This window comes from Panicum virgatum, chromosome 4K (assembly GCF_016808335.1).
Source record: "Panicum virgatum strain AP13 chromosome 4K, P.virgatum_v5, whole genome shotgun sequence".
In the NCBI taxonomy this organism is placed as follows: domain Eukaryota; kingdom Viridiplantae; phylum Streptophyta; class Magnoliopsida; order Poales; family Poaceae; genus Panicum; species Panicum virgatum.
Genome location: NC_053139.1, coordinates 27,988,945 through 28,007,642, shown reverse-complemented (window position 1 = coordinate 28,007,642; position 18,698 = coordinate 27,988,945). Strand labels below are relative to the sequence as shown.

Genomic DNA, 18,698 nt, shown 5'->3' with positions numbered 1-18,698 from the left:
ATATCCAACTCCACATTTTTGTATTTCCTCTTAACAAGAGAATCAACGGTAACCTTTGCATAACCTTCAGGTAAAGGGCGATTATGCATGGATCTTTTGTACCTCCAGTCCCATTGGGCAAATCATTTGCTTCGCCTAGTATGTGTTTTCAGGGAACCCGTTAGGGCTTGGCAGCAACTTCTGCAATAAGCTTAACAAATCATCAAATCCCTTGTCTGACAAACCATTACTAGACTTCATCTCCAATAGCACAGGTTTGCTTCAAGTTTAGACACGCTGCAACTTGGGTAAAGTGGTGTTCTTCCATCTATCCTCATCTGCTCCAACTTCTTTAGATTCTTTTCATCAAGAAAATCTGGTTCCCCATCACGTATCATCTGGTCTAGTGCATCCACAACATCATCAGCAACTAATGTTTCCTGCATGGTTTCATTTACGCTTTCATGTCCGGTTTCCTCTACTATTTCCGGGTTAGTTGTTTCCTCCACTGTTTCATGCCTGTCCTCATGGACGGAGTGCATTGTCTCACCAACCTCACCGTGCTTGTTCCAAACTTGGTAGTTGGGCATAAAACCTCTAAATAATAGATGAAAGCGGATCTGCTCAACATTGCCAAACTGCTTCTGATTTTTGCAATCAATGCATGGGCAATACACGTAGCCATCATCTTGTAGATTCTTGTGTGCCTTGGCAGTCTGCAAAAATGAGTCCACACCATTGACAAAATCCAAATTTCCAGCCTTTGTACCGTACATCCAACCTCGATTCATCTATGCACACAAGAAAACATCCAAGAATCTGAATTTAGTAAAATTATCATCTCAACACATAGATTTTCAGTTTATCAAGTTTCGTAACAAATATCACACTTTAAGGGCCATCTAAATCAATTAAGAAAGAGCTTTTACTTCAATAATTAAAATATCTACTTCAATTTTTGTCAAGGTCCTTATCATCAAAACTAAGAAATGCCATCTAAATTAATTAAGAAAAAGCATTTACATCTCGATCATCACAATTAATAAATATTCTATAAACTAATTAAGAAAGACCCCTTACATCCCAATCATCGCAATTATGACAACAATCTAACCATAAAGAGCTAGTTCGTACCTTGAATCAAATATGTGAAGTCCAGTCCTCAAAATTTAATGAGCCTCCATGATGACTTCATGATGAGTGTTCATGAGAAATTATCCTAAAGTGAAGAAAAAGAGACTCTCCTTGATCAATTCATCACAAAATTAATGACTAATCCTAAGACAAAGGCTATGAATCAAATGGATTGCTAGCTACAAACCTAGCACAAGTTGGTTCACTCAAACAACAAAAAAAGAAGCCCCAATGATGATAAATGATCCAAAAATGGAGAAAAAAGCCCTCCTTGATCAATTCATCATGAAATGCATGATTAATCCAAAGAAAATGGGTACAAAGCCAATGAATTGATGGCTACTAACCTTAGAATAAGTTGGTGGAGCCAATACATCAAGAATGGTGAGGTTTAATGAGAATTTCGGCAAAATCCGGCATTAACAATGGAGGAGAGATGTGGCCATCGGGTTGGAGAAGAAAGGTGGTGAGAGGAAGGAGGGGTTGGGGTTTTGTACTGTACAGGCTTATCACCGCCGGTCCGTGTTACAAACCGGCGGTGATATGCTCGCAGGCCATCACCAACGGTTCGTACCACCAACCGGCGGTGATAGACAGCATCACCGCCGGTTCCAACGGCCACTACGACCACCTACTCTGGACCCGGCGGTGATACCTCATCACCGCCGGTTCATGTTAAACCGGCGGTGATAGCCCGTTGGCAATAACCAATTCTCTAGTAGTGGCAGCACACTCTGAATGTGATGCTGGAGATGCGTCTTGTGGCGCCACCAATGAGGTGGACAAGGCAGATAGGTGCGATGCACAACGGAAATGAGGACGTTTTTTTTTAGAAAAAAGATTGTACTCTTACTTGCAGGTTGTTTAGGGTCATATACTAGACACATTTTTGGAGGAGATCAACAGACCGAAACTAAAGTGCTTTGTGCTTCACAACATCTCTGGTGCTGCTTTTCCTGACCTTCTAGACCCAATTAAGGCCTATGGGGTGGTGCCCTTGGCTCATAACCGATGAACATGGGACGTGTGTTGCGATCCTCTAGCAGCTTCTCCAGGTGGGTCTTATTCGGCTTGACATAGGCCATGGACCCAAAAGTGCACAGCAAGGACGCGTCGGGTTTGCGTCCATGCCATGCCTCAAAGGGGGTCATGTTGTCGACGCTCTTTGTTGTCGTGTGGTTCAGGAAGAACGCCGCTGTCGCGTTTGCCTCCTCCCCCCCCACCCCCGCCGCGAAAAAAAATTGTAGGGATGCTTCTCGCCTTGAGCAGAATCCTTGCCATGGCGATGACAGACTAATTCTGGCGCTCAAAAACCCTATTCTGTTGGGGGTGTGGGGCACCGAATGTTGGGATTCCCTATTCTGTGCAGAATTCTTAAAATTCAATACACGTGAACTCACCCCCATGATCAGTGCGTATGACTCTAAGGCGGCCGCCGGTTTCAACTTGCACCTTTCTTGAAACTTCTTGACAGCAGCCATGGTGTCACTCTTGGCAGAGAAGAGCGCCGCCCACATGTACATGCTCTTGTCGTCCACCAGGAGTAGGAAGAACCGCCAGCCACCAGGTGTTGCCAGCGTGAAGGGGCCAGAGAGGTCCCCGTGGACGAGATCAAGGAGTCCCGTCACGTGCCGCTTGGCTTGAGCCGGGAAGGGTAGGCGTTTCAGCTTGATGGCATTGCAGGCGCTACAGATCTAGCTGGTGTACCCAGTTGATGCGCGGCAATCCCTGATTGCCTCCACCATGTCCCTCTTTCCCAGTCGACCGAGAGCGTTGAAATGCAGGTGTTTGTAGCATTCATGCCACAACCATCAGCCATCGTCGTGGTGCATGGCTAGGTAGAGCGGGTGTGCAATGGTCGTATGCAGCAGGTATATATAGATGATTCGCCAAGCACTGCACCTGGGCGAGCAGTCGTCCTTTCGCATCCCAGATGTTCAGCACCTCATGTTCAATGTGCACGTCGTAGTCACCCTCATCTAGCTGGCCGAGGCTCATGTTGGTCGTGAGCCTCGGAATGTAGTAGACTCTAGTGAGAGGGGTGTGCTCACCGTGGCACCCTGAGAAGATGATGGCCCCGCTCCTTCTATGGCAACCTCGGAGGTCTGAGCTATTGTTAGGAAATCAACAGGCGAATATCGAAGATGATCAACCAACAACACAGAACACAACATGCAGATTTTACGTGGAAAACCCTTCAAGGCGAAGGGAAAAACCACGGGCACCAGCCAGTCACGATCTCACTATTTCTGGAGTGTTTACAGGAATGTCGCACAGCGGCAGCGGCTTACAAGACGATAATCATATGACCAAAACCCTAATCACGATATTTATATCATATACCGCCCCCCCCCCCCCCCCCCACCCCCCAGGCGTCCCCAGACGGGCCCAACAGGCCGGCCGGTTGGTCGCTCCGCTCAAGCCCAAACCTCTCCGCTACACTCCCAACCTAGCCACCTCAAATGGGATTTGGATCACAACTCAACAGCCATCACCAAAGCAGACGGGAGCCCTGGACTTGGAAGTCGAGGTGGGAAAATGTGATGCGACAGCCTGACATGTGGTTGGTGGCCCCTGTGTTGAGGTACCATGTTCCCTCATCCCGTTTCGTCTTGTCATCGAGCTGTGCGAATACCTTGGCTTCGACGATGCAGATGGGTGCGGTCGCTCGAGATCCGACATCAGCGGCAACCATGTATTTGGGGGTGATTGTTGCTCACGCCATTAGGAGGACAGCTTCGTGTCCTCTTCTCCCTACGCGACATGCGCTTTGGCCCGCCTAGGCCGGCTGCGGCAGTCTTTGGTCCAATGTCCTACCTTGCCTCAATTCTTGCACTGGTCAGGATTTCGCTCCTGGGCCGTGCTACTCGACGTGGGTGGCCTGCTGTCATGGGTCATGGCTCTGCGGCCGCGCTCGCGTGACTTTCCATTGTTCTTCCTGGTCTCGCCAATGCTGCTGGCACCTTTGTCGCCCTCGGCTTCAAGGATCTTCCATTTGGCGGCCCAATCCTCCTCACAGAATAGATGTCGTACACCGGTGGTGGTTTGCGGCAGAGCTCGATGGCGTGGGGTCATCCAGTGACCTCAACGGTGATTGTGTTGTAGTCGAGGAGTGTCTCGATGGAGATCGCCACCTGCCACAGGAACTCGGAGACGACCTGCAGCATCTTCTTCACCACCTTCGCTTCTGTGACGCGGTCTACCAGGGTCCGCAGGTTGTTGGCGAGCCTGGTGATGCGGTTGGCGAAGTCTTCGACGCTATCTCCTTCCTTGAATGCCATGGATGCGATCTCCCAGCACAGGTGATCGGTGTTGGTTTCACGAATGTGCTGAACCCCAATGTGGATCGTCTTCAATGCTTCCTAGGCTCCTTGTGTGGTATGCTTTCTCCCGATCGTGCCGAGCATCTCGGTTGGTACTAACCGGAGTATCACAGCGAGGGCTAGCCGATTGTCGCGGTAGTCGACGTAGTCGTCCTCCACTAGCTCGATCACCTGCCAGAGCCCTGCGGCTTCGAGGTTGACCTGCATCAAGAGCGCCCATTCATGATAGTTGGTGTGTGTTAGTTGTGGGTACTGGACGGCGGCGCTCGACTCCTTCATGACGCCCTGCACAGCGGGTCCGCGGCGTGGTGGCGGTAATGGAGAGAAACGATGGTGGCGAGGCGGCATCGCTCGGAATGCGCCGACATCACAGGTCCCTTGATCTCCAGCTCTGAGGCCAATTATCAGCCGGATTGGAGTCCGGCCAAGAGTAGTAGGTGCGCAAGAACACAAGTGGAAGACATTGGTTTTGGTGCCCCTCCTACTCGCGACTTTTCTGTATGCACTACTCTTATTTGTAGATGAATACAAAACAAAGAATAAGGAGTGGCAGAGCCTGGTCTTACTACCCTCCTGCATCTGCGCACGCCATGATCCGCAAACGGCGTGCGCCGTCCCGCACGTCAGAGCATGCCGCGCACCAGACGCAGTTCAAGGTTACGATGTGAACTGGCACATCTCAGACCTCCTAAAAACACAAACGGGAAGGAAAACAACGGAAAGAAAAACTAACAAAGCAACGAACTGAACACAAGTTTACTTTCATGAGCTAATCTAGCAGACCAATTAAATGGACAAGCGTAATACCAGACTAACATACAATATGCAAAATAAAAATGCAAATGGCTCACGTGTTCCTCTGAGATTAAATTTAGTGATGCCGAAATGTAGTAATTATCACTTGTAGGGATACGAGAATATGATCCGTACTTGTATCCCTATCGATCGGAGTTATTAGCAACACCATGGGATACTCCATCATCCTTATGTACTGCCACAAACAAATCAATTAATACTCCCTCCATTACAAATGTATGACATGTGTGCGTTGTGAGCTTTTCCATCGACCGGGGAGAAGCTCTGTGTCCATCTTCTCGTTCAGAGAGCCAAGTGAGGGTCAGTGTTGTGCCTGAGAGTTAGGAACTGGGCCAACAAGAGAATCAGAGTTTAGCTGAGATGGGCTGATCTGAACTTGACTGCTGGGCTAGGCTAGGCCTGGCAGGGTTTAGCGGGTAATAGGTTTTATTGATTAGTGAAAAGTACGCTTTGGTATTTATTCAGTTCCTAAGGGTCTACTGGAGCATTCCGCTTGATATATAGCAAGGGATTTTTCACTAGTTATGCATGTGTAGTATATAATTTAACACCCACTCCTATCTAGTCCATGACACAAACTAGCATTATTGTTGAGTTCACCACTTGTAGAATAGTTGGTGTGCAAATAAACTCATAACTTTTGAAGTGGTATGAAGGGAAACTGTATGTCAAAATTAAATATCTCAACAACATCTACAGCTTTGTAGCAGTAGGGAAAAGTCAAATTTTTGTGCTGACTATTCTTATTGGCGTAGGCATTGAACTAAGATGAATTGTTCAGGATGCAACAAGGGGAATTAAAAAGGAATGCATCTTAGGACACCATAACATGAACTAATTCTGGGCAAGAGATACATCAAGAAGTATATGAAAATACACAATAAATTTTGTATTACTAACAAGGATTTTTATGGAATTTGCTAACTAGATAAAGTGGTAGATTTGACAAACATCAGCCACTGACTGGCAAGGCCCAAAAGCACTGGGTCCTCCCGTTACAGTTTTGTGGAGTGTTCTTACCATGGCCCGTAACTGTGTAGTGGGCTTGGCCCATGGAGCAATTAAAGCAAGTATAGTTTGTGTATATATTGTGATCTTAGAGGGTAGTTTCTTGCTTATTTTGTTAATTAAGGAAGTGAAGAAAAAAACAGCGCTGCATCTTCTGCTGGATATTTATTTATTGACATTATTGCTGAATTCGCCACATGTAATAATTTCTACTGATATGCATATGCCAAGGCCGTGATATTTCTGGGTCTAACGTACGGTCTCTGGAAGTAACATGGAATTTTGATAACCTATGACCCGCCCTGGGAATGGGTCATGATCCTGCCCAAACCCCAATCCAGCCCTATTTAATTAAATAGTTGGCCCGATCCTTATCCAGCCCTTCAAATAATTAGTTTTATTCTATCCAATCCCATCCTTTAAGTAATATCATCCTAGCCCAGCCCTGATCCTATATATGCTCATGGGCCAATCCATTTTCACTAAAGGAGCACAGCCCGCAGGCTGCCATTATTAAACCCCATGATGACCAAGTAGCCCGTGAGCTGCCAATTCTCAAACCCTGCTACCATTTGACACAGGGAATCGAAAAATGGAACAATAGAGTTCTAAATTTGATATACTGATGATCGAGCCAAATAAAAAGTACCACTGAACACAAGAGGTGCATCACAGCATCCAACTAAAACAGTCCACCAAGAATCGTCTCTTATACACCCATGTTTGGAGTGTTTGGCATACGGACTAGACAGCGAACAAAGCAAAGTTGTCCAACTCATTTCAGGTCCCTGAGAACAATGATGACTGAATCCCCACGGAGGAACATCTTGCTTATGAACCTGTCTTTGTTCACCGGAAGAGCCTTCTTCTTGCCTTTACCAGTCTTTGGTATCTATAACAGGAGCAACAGATGTTAATGAACACATAAACACAAGAGACGGAACTGATACAGCAGCTCAGATAACATGCCATATATTGATATACCTCAGTCCACATCTCCCTAACATTCTCAAGAACCATGTTGCAATGCCGATCAAATGCCCTCACACGACCAAGTAACCTGCAGTCAGCACTTAGCAATTTAGCATAATATAAAATGCTTAAAATGTGATACATCAGAGAGAAACCATAATCTAGCTGATGGGTGACAATGATGGATATAGCTAGCACACTTGTAGCCTGCTAACAATGTCCAGAGTTTAAAATGCAGAGTTCAAATCTTGTTACCATTCTAATTCAGACTAGCTATAGTCTGCTAGCTTTTCAGTACCTTATGTTACCAATGGAAACTAGTATGTGTGCTGAAATATTTAACTTGCATTAATTAAGTGAAAAAACTAAACTAGTATGTGTGCTGCACTAGGAGATTGGGTAAGAGGCAACGAATAACATTACTTTCAACCTGCAACCTGTTATCTTATTAGACAAACAGGCCACAATGAAGCATAGATAGCTGCCAAAGCACCAAAGTTATATTCCACTGCCAACTAATGCATGCTGCTCCATTAAGTTGTACAAACCAATAGGCTCAAAGTTTGGCTACATGAGCAGTCACAGATAACTGATAATGTTTTATCTTACCCGAATAAAACCAATAAGAACTTTGCAAATGTAAATGATGACTTCTTTGCGGCATAAGCAAATAATCAACACAGTGCTAACTAGTTAATGAGATGTTTGGAAGTCAAGAAACAAAATCACAACAAAGTGAGAAAATAGTCAACAATAAAAGGGCCTTTTCAGTGTACCTGAAAAATAAGGAGCCTTATGCAAAGGGCCTTCACTCATCATCTTCATCATCATCTGAACCGAACATCCTTTTTCCACTCATTGGTTCGCCTTCCTCTTCATCATTGAATCCAATCAACCAATCTTTAGTACAAATTAGGGCTTCAAGAGTTTCAGGGGAGAGTGAAGTCCTATCTTTACCAAGGATTCTTCCAGCAGCACTAAATGCAGACTCTGAGGACACTGTGCTGACAGGGATAGCGAGGAAATCTCTAGCCATCAAAGACAAGACCGGATATGCATCTGAATTCTTCTTCCACCATGCTAGAACATTGAAGTTCTCATCTGACCTCACAAGGATCCTTGGGTCCTCCAAATAAATATCCAATTCTGATCGTTCTGAACGAGCATCTGAATTTTGTGATGCAAATTGGGCAAATGCAAATTCCACGCGTCTTTTACCACATACCAGACCTAAGGAACTAGTACCAGACTCAACAGACTCGCTCATGGCCTGCTCATCAGATACATTGACCACAGGTAAATTGTTGATCCTCACAATTTTTTCATATTCTTGGTAATACTTCTTCAAGTACCGCTTTAATTCTCTCATTTTCAGATCAACATGTTCACCAATTGTGTGGAAGTAGAACTTGATGAAGTCAGTTTTCATACTAGGATCTAGCACAGCAGCTATAAGAAGAGCAATATTAGGATTTGTCCAATATTTCTGGAATTTGGTATGCATCTTGTCAGCCAATTCATTGAGGAGCTCATTAGTGTTCCATGTCTCATCAAGCAAAACATCTCGGATGGCTAGCAGCATCTTCAAGAAAAGATGGGCTGTAGGATGCCTATCCGCAGAAAATGCTTTAGTTGCCTCACTGAACTCTTGAAGAAAGCCATGAAGAGCTTCCACATTTGCCCATTCATAATCACTTGGAGCTTCATGATGTTGCTCAGTCGCATATCTGTTTAGAGCCACCTTGTACTTCAATGCTTCGTTTAGCATGTCATAGGTGGAGTTCCATCGGTGTGGAACATCCAGAACCAGTCCTGACTTCACTTTGAGGCCTAATGTTTGTACAATTGTGTTGAAAGTTTGCATCCGAGATGGTGTGGATGTGACAACCTTGATGATATCCCTCACTCTAAGAACTGAATGAGGAATGACCTTTAAACCTGCCTGGACCATAATATTCAGAACATGGGCAGCACATCTCACATGTAGGTGTTCACCTCTGAAGAACATCTCAGAACCTAAAGCATCACGCATGTCCTTTACTGCTCTGTTATTCACACTAGCATTATCTAATGTCAAAGTAAACAGCTGGCCAACTAAGTCCCACTCTACCAAGCATGAGGTAATCCCATCCTGTACCGCATATGATGTATGTGGAAAAGAAATCTGCTTGAATGATATGATTTTTTTTTGCAACTCAAACTCCTCATCAACAAAGTGTGCCGTAACACCTAGGTAGCCCAAGTTCTGATTGGAGGACCATAAATCAGCTGTCAAACTAACATGGGATTTCAACTTTGAGAACTGGTCACTCAACATAAGCTTTTCCTCTTCATACAACAGAAGGCAATCTGCCCGAACACTTTGCCGACCAACTACTCTGAACGATGGCTGGCAATAATTTATCATTTCTTTCCAAGCGGGATCTTCAGCTTTGCGAAACGCAATCTCTGCACTAATGAAGTACTCTGCTATTAGACCTCGAAAGACTACAGGATCGAAGATGACCTGGTCTCCATCACTAGGCTTCGACTTCAAGGTTGCTAAGAACCTATCCCTATCTTCTTGTGTAATCTGAGGGCAGTGGTATCCGATGTGCCTATTTAGGTGAGATGTCCCTTTCCCAGCGACCAAAGATAACTGAGTCCTACAATATTTGCAGATTGCCTTTTCTATTCCATCTACTACTTCTGACTCTATGTGTTCCCAAACTTTAGCTCTTTTTTTGGATGACCGACTTGACTGATCAATTGACATAGACTCATGACTCTCTGCAACAAGTTCTGGAACAGCTGAAACCCCTTCCATTTCTAACCAGTAATGATACTGCAATAAGCCATCAGAAATTAAAGGCGGTAGCACATAGAACTCAGTTTGTATAGCATTTCTCTACTATCTAGTTACTGCATATTAAGACAATATAGGATATAGGATGCAAACATAGTAAGATACTGCTTGTGTGCCTTTTCTGATCATGGGAAAAAACTAGACAATTCAGAAGGCAATATAATGTATTAAAATGCATAAGCAGACCAGCAAAAGCATAATCAGCCATGGGCTTAATGCACAAGAGCATCGAGCTTGTTGACTAGTCTACAGAGAAGCACACATATACCAATGCTAGTACATGACAAGAAATATAGAAGCCACAAGACAGTTATTTACTAAAGTTAACATACAAAAAATGTGTGAGTATCAGTTCTGAAATTTAAGGTGCATTCTAATATTTCAAACTGAAATCGTGATAGCTGCATTGGGCCCAAGCACATCTAATATTCCAAAGTTAAATTTGGCTCTACAAACAACCTCCTTAAACAACAATTGTTTTGGCCATGCTGTTAATTCTAAGCCAGTACCATATCAATTGTTTTGCAGCACATCATTGTAAGTTAGTACTATATCAATTGTTTTGGCCATGCTGTTAAATCTGTGTTACAAGCATAGTTCCTATTAAATTTTGGTTGGTCAACAAATGAAAGGGAAATACACAAGTGACTAGCATCTATATCAGCGGATCAAAAAATCGACTAGCATCTTTATGGTTATCCATCCACCTATTCGCAAGTAGCCATAGCAATAAATCGACCAGCTATTCTGCTAAGTTGCGGCACAAGCAATTCAGGAAACATACCAGCGGCCGCTGCTTCCTTGCGGCTCTGTACCAGTAGCACCACAAGAAGCATTCAGGGTTCAAGGCCACAGCACTGTAGGGGAAAAACAAGGGAAGGAAGGAGAGCAGGATTTGGTGGCGGAGGATTACCTTAACCCGGAAATCAAGGATATGCAGAGAGATGTGATGGATCTTGCAAGTGCCCAAATCTTTTTCCCTCCCTGCTTCTCTTTCCTCTTGCTGCGGGACGCTGCTTCCTTGTGGATCTGTACCAGTAGCACCACGAGAAGCATTCAGGTTTCAAGCCCAAAGCACCGTAGGGGAAAAACAAGGAAGGAAGGAGAGCAGAATTTGGTGGCGGAGATGGACAGGAACGAGGATTGAGGTAGGGGTGGCGGCACTGTGGGAAAAAAATACCTCGATAGTGCGAGGACATACCTTACGGATGGAGCTGAATATGCACCGTAGACAATGGGGATCTGCTTGCTAGGGATGGATGCGCCGTGTTGACCAGCAGAGCTGAGAGGGGATCGGAGTTGCTGGCTAGCCAGTGAGCTCCCTCAGGTCGTCAAGCAAAACAACTGCCGCCTGCAGCCTGCAGATCCAGATCAAAAGAATTAGGGGCGGGTGAATGCGTGTGGGGATCAAGAGCAGTAGCATGAAATCAAAAGATTTAAGGGAGGATCGTCTCAGCCTTTTCCTCACCGGTCGTGGCACCCAAGAACACCAGGCGGCGAGGTCCGAAGCCGTGGAGTCCAGCGGTCCAGGAGGGAGACGCCGCGCCGGCCTGCTTGGGGACGACACCGCCGGATGTTGGATGGGGTCGACACCGCCGGTGCGCCGGATGATAGCAAGGCCGTCGACAAGGTGAAGGCGCGGAGCGTGGGCAGCGGCGGCGGCGGCGGCGCCCTCGCCCTCGCCCTCGCCCTGTCGCCCAACCTTATCACGAGGAGGAGCAGCCCTTTCCTATTATCCACGGGCCAGGCCCTTAATTCCTATCCATGGACTACCATGGGCCAAGTCTAAAATCCAGACTGCGCCGATCTTTTTTAAGCACGGCCCAGTCCAATCCTATCTTTTATCTAAAAAGCCCATAAAAAGTCCTAAAATCTTTGCCCATGAGTTTGGAGGCCCACGAGGCCCTCGGATTTTCACGGCCCACCGTCAGGCCTACCTATGACTCGAGAGGACACGAGCATCGAACCATTCTTTAACTCAAGCAAGGCATGCCTGTCTCATTAGTGGCTAATGTTGCGTTGGTTGATCAGTACGAGAGAACGTACTCCACACCAAAACATCAAGTTGCTGTGAGGCAGTCGTACGTTTTGCCAACAAACAACCAAAGCGACTGCCCTACGACAGCGTGCGTCGTCAGCATCATCCATGCATGCCAATCTAGAATTCTAGCTAGTGTACAGTGATGAGACATTTGCTGCCCAACAATGCAACTTGCCACGTGTTACGTCCATTTGATCCATGTCTTAACCTGCAAGCCCGCCAAACTTTCAACGTCATCGCGCTGCAAGGATCCCAAGTTGCATGTGTTTGCAGAGGGGCACATTCCATGCATTCCATATATTCATCACGATAATATCAAACCCACTCTTTGATCTCATGCATTGATAATTGATTAGCATAATACTCCCTCCATCCCACAAAATATTTGAAAAAATCAAACATTTAAATCTTTAACTACAAATTTAAACAGAAAACATATATTTTTAGTGTACGCATGTTATATAATTGGATTCGTATTCAAAAGTACTTTGATATGATGATAATTTTGTATTTGTTGATAATATATTTAGAAAGAAATGAATGATCAAACTTTCGCTTTGAAGACCATTGTCGGAGGATAACTCCAACCGGGTGGCATAATGCACCCGCCTAACCCTGAGGATGTATGAACTCGGGGGCAGCCTAGGCTTTGCCTGGAATGGTGTAAGAACACAGGAGAACACTCAAGGATTTAGAGTGGTTCGGACCGCCGAAGCATAATACCCTACGTAAACTGTGAGTTGTATTGCTTGCCTGAGACTTGGAAGAGATTGTGTCTTGAGTTTGTATCGCGTGTGCCCTCCCCTTTATAGTGCAGGGGGCACGTACATGGCTGCTGGGTCCCGATAGGTGGCCCTAGCAATATAGTATTAAATAACATACTACACAGAGCATTATGACGCTATGGTCGTCGGAGATCTTATCTTGGGATTTCCCCTGCCTGGTCCGCGTGGATCTTCTGACCGGTATGGATCTTCAGACTGGCATGGCTCGCCCCGTCTTGTCGACACGGCGCCCGTAGTTGGTAGAGCCAGCAGCGTAGGTTGCGGCGTGCAAGCTGAGTCAGCTACATAGACCGCGGTGTAGGCGTCATGATGGTAGAGCTGTGCTATCGCCTCCATTTAATGCAGTAGCCAGGCACGCGTGGCGCCTGTGACCACACTATACACCTTGATAACTCGCGACCTACTGTGCGGTCATTCAAGCCCACCTTGGTAACTTGCGATCCACAGTGCGGTCTGACAAAAGCTGCCCCGTGCCCTGTCGGAACAAAGCATGCCTCAACCACCCGCATTTAATGTGGGTGGGTGAGCAAGCTTCCAGTGGAAGACTTGCGCCCGCGCTTGCGGGACACGTGGCGGCTCCGAATCTCCCCTGAGCGGAGAGCTGCATCAAACGCTCACGGGGGTCCGGATGGTACACGTGGAGGTTCGGGACCCATCTGCGGGGGTCCGGACTTACGTTTGCAGGCCCTGAGCATTTCCACCTCTGGGACACGTGGCGTCACCGGACCCGTCCCCGAGCGGGAAGCGGGTCCGGGACCGTTGGCCTGGTTAGGCGGATCCGGTCGCTTGGGCCCTGCTGCTCAGCTCCTTAGAGCGCAACCACGGATAACCACGAGTGTCTTAGTCTAGACACAGTAGAAGTACGTACCTCGGCTGTAGGGTACCGATAGAGGCCCCCGGGCCCACCTCGGGAGAGGTACGAACACGCAGGTGGGACCACTACCGTGATCTTATTCTGGGCAACTTGGTTGCGTCAGGCACACAGCGGTGTGCGCAGCAGAAGTCTTGTCCCGCATTTCCCATCCATCGGGTCACCTACTGCCTCGTCACATTCTAGCGGCTCACTGACCTGCGGCCCCCACATCTTGGTTTTACACCTGGTCATGCGCGTAAGGTTCGGCAGTACTGCGGTAGGGGTAAATGGGACTTTTACCACCAGAGCAGCTCCCGAAAAGATAGGCCTTGCCCGCGCTCGGTGCGTGCGTGTGACGGTTCAGATTCCGCCTTGCCCGCCCATAGTGCGTGTGCGTGACGGTTCAGATTCCGCCTTTTCACACCTTTGCTGGCTACCCTCCTTCCATGACTGGTTGGGCCGGGACCCCTTGTCATGGTCTGGGTCACAAGCACTTGGTGTGAGTGTGGCATGGTGTTTTCCCGACGGTTCGCTTGGTGTCTTGCCCGATGGTTCGGAGGCGCGTGGGAGAGCCAGGCTTTAATAAAGGAGTCCGCCACAGATTGCGGCCACCTTTTCGCATTCGCCTTCTCTCTTCGAACTCTTGCGCCCCTTCACCTTCGTGCAAATCTTCCCCTTTTTCCCTTGCGCAAGCTCACTCTTTGCATCCGGCGCCACCACAGCAATGGCTTCCCTCGTCCATCCTCGTTGCTACCAGACCCAGGAGGAGCTGGACGTGGTGCGCCGTCTGCTTGGGTGGACCACCCCGGAGCTCGCCGGGAGGATTCGAGCGGGCTCTCTTCCCCTCGGCAATCTGCGCCCCGGCGAGTTTGTGTTGTTCGTCTCCCACATCTCAGCCAGGCTGGCACTGCCGATCTCCTTCTTCCTGCTGTTGTTGGAGGAGTTCGGGCTTCAACTCCAGCACCTCACGCCCCACTCCATCCTTAAGGTGGTGGCGACTTTCGTCCACCTGTGTGAGATGTTTGTGGGCGTACGGCCCTACGTCATCCTCTTCCGCCATTTCTTCATCCTGGTGAAGTCCGGCAAGAGCAAGGATGAGATTGGGGTGTACTACTTCCAGATGAGGTCTGGTTCGCTGACGCCCTACATCCATTCCCTCGCCGGCGGGAAGTGGGAGGACAGGTGCTGCGAGTGGGTGATCGCCAGCACCGAGGCCAGCGATCGTCTTATCCTGCCAACTGACGGGCCCGCCTCCGACCGCAAGAACTGGAGGACCAAGCCGTCCCTGCCGTCGGCATTCGGCCCCGTACTAGGCAAGATCATTCACTGGTGGAGGGTGGCCTGACCTTGTTGCACGTGCTTGGGGACTTCTTGAAATGCCAGATCGCCCCCCTGCAGCAGAGGCCGCGCCTGGCCTGGAGCTTCACCAGCCCCAACGGCTGCGGAAAGGTCCAGTGCGGGGAGGACGCCGACTTGTCCCAGCAAGGCCTGCAGGTCATGGTGCAAGGGATGACTGGCGAGTATTTTATCTCGGAGCACCTGATCCTTCCTCAGGGCATTGTGCCCCTCTGTGAGCATCAGAACCTGCGGGTGGTAGTGCGGGCATCCCTGCCGACCCTCTACGACAGCGAGTTGGCGGTCCAGCAGATGGGAGGCGACCCCAACCGCGGGATCTGGATCCCCGTCGCATCGGAGGGGCAGTCCCAGCCTAGCTTGCAAGCTCCAGTCCTTTGTCCCATGGCAAGCAAGCCATGGGCAGCGGTTCTGCCCCGAGCGGTTCCGGCTCGGTGATGGAGGAGGAGAGGCGGTGCAGGCTGCATCATAGCGACGGGTCCTTCATCACAGGGCCCACCACGAACTGCCAGAGGACCGCGGGGGAGGCTGCCTAGAGCAGCTCCCAGGCTCATGGCTCCCGCGTGACCCCATGCTCAGCGATCCCGCCACCGCCACCACCACCAGGGCGCGCACGTCCCCAGCAGCAGCAACAACAATGACCACCACTGCCACCACCACAGCGATAGCAGCAGCAGCAGTAGCCTGCGCCACCCCCGCAGCAGCAATACCAGGTGCCACCACCATGACAGCAGCAGCCGGCGCCACCACCGTAGCAGTAGCAGCAACAACAGCCATCACCACTGCAGCAGCAGCTAGCCAAGCAGCGGTCTCCCAGCTTCCGTGGGCGCTAGAAGGCTGAATGGACAAAGTAAGTGCACTTTTCCCCCTTTTCCTACTTAACTTTTTGTGATACGGTGCTTTGCTGAGCAGTCCTAACTCTCCTCTGTTTGTCAGGGCTTCTCACCAGGCCCGCTCGTCCGCCACCCCTGCCCCGTCGGCTGCCAGCCCAGCCGGTGGGCCTGGCCCCTAGCAGCAAGCTGCCAAGGAGGGGTTGCCAGGGTACCGGCCCTTGCTAAAACCAGCACGGCGCCTCCTTCCCCAGAGGAGGTACCGACGGAGGGCCCGGCGACCAATGCCACAACGGCGGCGACCGATGCGGCAACGGATCTGGCTGCAACGGCGTGCGGCGGCGGACGTGGTGGCATCAGGCGTGGTGGCCCTCGAGGCACCAGTGGTATCACACGCAGCAGTGGATGCGGCGGCCCCTGAGGCTCTGGCGATGACCGCTCACATCGCTGAGAGCGCGTCTGGTACCACGGCCACACCCGGGGCCCCCGGGGCGAGCCCGCTCGAGGGTCTGGCTTCGGCGGCTCCGACGCCAGATGTAGGCACGTCCTCCTCCGGCCCCCAGCGCGCAGCGGAGGAGGAGCTGGAGGTGGTCTTCGGCAGGCCACTCATGCCGGGCTCCCCGCACGACGACGCGGTTCCTCTTCCCTGCGTGCTAATCTAGACCCGCCGATCGCTGGTAGAGGCTGAAGCGGCGTTCCGGCGAGAGTGGGAGACACTCAAAGCCAAGCGCCAGCGCCTCGGCGACTGGCACGTCCGCTTGGGGACCGCATCAAGACCGAGGCTTCCCGGGCTGCTTCCGATCGGTCCTAGCTTCAAACCGGCCGTGAGGCCTACAAGAAGGACCTCCAGAAGGTATTTAACCGGGAGGTTGCAGCAGCTGGGCGAGAGAATTCCCTGAAGCTGGGGGAGGAGGCCATCGCCAAGGAGGAGGCCAGCCTCGCGGAACTATGCTCTGAACTCGAGACCTGCGACAAGGAGCTCGAGGAGATCGCCAGCAGTTAGGCCATCGCCGAGCTGGAGATCGAGAAGGAGAAGTAGTCCCTCATGAGGTGGGACTCCAACACCACCCGCCTGGAGCACTCCCTCAAGCGGTCCCGCGAGGCACTCAATGCCCGCCTGGAGCTGTTGAAGAAGAAGGAGGCGCGTTTCGAAGCGCGGACCCACCAGCTGGAGGAGGCACAGGCGGCGCTGGACTCCCGAGTGCAGGTGGCTGCCTGGAAGGCGGTTGAAAAGCTCCAGATAGAACATCGCGCAGGAATCCAGCGGATTGCTGACTGGGCAGGCGAGGCAAGCATGGCTCTGGTGCCACTTGGGATGAGTCTCATCCAAGTGGCGTAACTGCCGGCCTTGATCGCTGACACCCTCCCCATGTTGGACTCCGCCGCAGAACGCCTCCGGCGCCTGGACCAGGCCCTTGGGACCCGCCTCGAAGTGAAGGCCGCGAGCTGTGCTGGGTCGTGGCGGAGCATATTTTGACTTGCTTCCGAAGCCACGACCTAGCCATTTTCATGGGACTTGTTGTTGAGTGCCCGGTGGCAGAGGCAGAGATCTCCGCTCGGGAGAGCGTGCAAGAGGTTGTCGAGATCTTCGCTGCTCGCTTCCGGTGGAAACCTGCTGATGCTGAAGAGGAGAACTTGCAGGAAGACAGGGAACCCGCCAGGCCTTCGCAGCAGTAGTAGTAATTTTTTTTGTTTTTTATGTATGAAAAAACATTGTACTTATGGAAATTTAGGAATGAAACTTCAACCTAGCTGTTTGTCATTTGCTCCGGTCTTGACGTATGCAGCATCCTAGCACTCCGGCCCTCTAGGAGGTAGGCTCAAGTGTTTGAGGCTAGCTACCACCAAGTTCGGGTTTTCTCCTGCATACAACACAGGGTAGATTTTAGTAGCGCACCCATGGGGCCTACTCCGTAGCACCCGACCCTTTGAGATATACAATCGGACTTGTCGATCAGAGCTTAGAAAGCCAGCCCTTAAGCTAGAATGAGGTCCGGACCTCTAGGTACACAGCTCTAGGTACTAGGGCGCTTGTTGCAAAGTGGCGAAGTATGCAGGCTAAGGGTACGGAACCAGGCTAAGCAGCTACATGGAACTCCAGACCATCCCAGGAAACAAGTACCTCTTCCACGGACCCGGTTTCTAGTGACCCGGACCCCTCTCTAGCAATGACGGGGTCCCAACTTGAAACACAAGCCAGCTAACTCAATTTGAATCTTAGCATAGCAACAAGAGTAGGGAACCGCATGGGGGTTAGAAAAAAGGTTTGTAAGTCAAGACTGGAAATAGAATCATCACAAAGGCAGAACGGGGGATAATTTTTTTTCCTTTATAACTTGATACATGTGGGCTGTGCGATGAACGCCAAAGGCCGGGTTTATGAGGGCAGATCTCCACCGCTTTGGACCACACGTAGGTGCTACCTCATTACAAAGGCAAAAATTCATTTCCTGTCTTGCATATGGATAAAACTTACGAAGGCGCTCTATGTTCCATGGGTTGGGCAGTGGCACTCTTTCCTCCGTGGCAAGGCGAACGCATCCGGGCCGGCATACTTCTGTCACCTTGAAGGGTCCCTACCAGCTGGGGGAGAGCTTGTGGAGCCCTTCTCAATTCAGGATTCGCCTCAGGACCAGGTCCCGGCCCGGAGCTCCCTAATATGCACAAACCGTTGGTGATAGCGCCTGAGCGCCTGGTTGTAATGTGCATTTCGGATTGCTGCTCGCCATCTTCGCTCATCAACGAGGTCCACATCCTCA

At 49.8% G+C, this 18,698-nt stretch overlaps 1 long non-coding RNA gene across 1 annotated transcript; it reads right to left on the bottom strand.

The window, feature by feature from the left end:
• Positions 1 to 366: 366 nt before the first annotated feature.
• On the bottom strand, positions 367 to 1,532 carry LOC120705161. Its single transcript, XR_005687813.1, has 3 exons — positions 1,461 to 1,532; positions 1,114 to 1,198; positions 367 to 770 (listed from the first exon to the last, which is right to left on the bottom strand). It is a non-coding gene; the product is annotated as an uncharacterized LOC120705161 (long non-coding RNA).
• Positions 1,533 to 18,698: the final 17,166 nt, after the last annotated feature.